This window comes from Gavialis gangeticus, unplaced genomic scaffold (assembly GCF_001723915.1).
Source record: "Gavialis gangeticus isolate Ggan-Ray unplaced genomic scaffold, GavGan_comp1, whole genome shotgun sequence".
Classification (NCBI taxonomy): domain Eukaryota; kingdom Metazoa; phylum Chordata; order Crocodylia; family Gavialidae; genus Gavialis; species Gavialis gangeticus.
In genome coordinates, this window is record NW_017729005.1 from 10,112,413 (window position 1) to 10,113,821 (window position 1,409).

Consider the following 1,409-nt stretch of genomic DNA (forward strand, 5'->3'; position numbering starts at 1 on the left):
CACAGTGTCTGATGAATTAAACCTGAATTTATGAAAACTTGTACTCTCTCTCTATATATACCTTAGTTAGCCTTTAAGGTTATACCCTATATATACCCTACCTTCTGGACTAAATTCCACTTAATCAGAAAAGCATTTAACTCTTATCTGGGCAACAGGCTTCCACTGATTTCAAGTGTTGAACTGTCTTTCCCTTGATTTCAAGGGTAAGAAACATACCTATCATGGAGAAGGACACTGAGCTACCTTGCAGAAAAAATCTGCAGATTATTACCATCTCCTCTGTGTGGGGGACGGTACAGGGGTGGTAGAGATTGGAGATTGTTGTATCTTCATTTAATTGAATTGAGCTATAACCCAACAGAATCAAGAATCCTAACCACAGATTTTATATGTATGCAATATTGATAAGATTTTTGTTTTTTACTACTGAAGTGATCCTTCCCCATCTCCCTGTATGTGGAAACTGGGATTTCTAGAAAGTGATTCCTGAGTTTGAGTGTCTCCATTTCTAGGTTTTGGATGCTTCCAAGGGGCTACTTTTTGCTTCAGGAAATGGTTGTTCAACCCTTCCTGAGAAACAGGCCCTTTAAGACCGGCCCATTTCCGTAAACTGGCTTTTTTGTAGATCTTGTCCTGAGCAACCTTTCATCTCAAGTTCAACCACCTTTACAGTGGACAGTTGCAACAATTGCAATTTGAGGATTAACACAAGGGCTAGTTTGCAGAAATGCTCTGTGGTTTCTTATTTCTGTCAATTAGCACATCATAGTTTTATGAACCCTGAGGGCTCTGCAGATAATTTTGTTTACAAATTAAGTGTTTCCTATTAGATAGTAATGATACCCGACAGTGAGATGGAAGAACTGAAATTGGAAGCAAAATGCTGGCCAGAGGAAGACACACAAATACAAAGCACATCAACAATAAACAGGTGTTCCAAAGAAATACACTGCCAAGCAAAATATGGCTTTGCATTTTTGCAGATAATTCTGGTCTTTGAAAATGCTTGAGCTAATGTATAATTGACTGCTTCAGAACAAAAGGTAATCCCAACAAGGATCAAAGGGAGCAGGAGAGCACACAAGCCTCCATGGCTCACCAAAAGCATCCAGGAATGTCTCCTTGCTAAAAAGGAGGCTTACACCCAATGGAAAGAAGGGGTCATCACCAGGGAGGACTATTCTGCAGTTGCTTGGGGATGTAGGGGGGTAGTTAGGAAGGCCAGGGTAGAGATGGAACTGGGACTAGCTTCCCAGATTAAGGACAATAAGAAGTCATTTTTTAAATACACAGGGGGTAAAAAGAAGGTCCCGGGTAATGTGGGGCCCTTGCAGGATGTGTTGGGAAATTTGGTCGTCACACCAGATGACAAAGCTAACAAGTTTAACGATTTCTTTGCCTCCGTC

At 40.9% G+C, this 1,409-nt stretch overlaps 1 protein-coding gene and 1 long non-coding RNA gene across 5 annotated transcripts in view; one reads left to right on the plus strand and one right to left on the minus strand.

The window, feature by feature from the left end:
- The window catches only part of COLQ (collagen like tail subunit of asymmetric acetylcholinesterase), a 108,735-nt gene that overhangs the window by 12,186 nt on the left and 95,140 nt on the right, over positions 1 to 1,409 (minus strand). The gene's annotated exons all lie outside the window — the stretch shown is intronic.
- Positions 7 to 1,409, plus strand: part of LOC109291597 — a 2,636-nt gene continuing 1,233 nt past the window's right edge. Inside the window, exon 1 of the long non-coding RNA XR_002095901.1 lies at positions 7 to 1,046. This is a non-coding gene — a long non-coding RNA (uncharacterized LOC109291597). The remainder of the gene's footprint in view (positions 1,047 to 1,409) is intronic.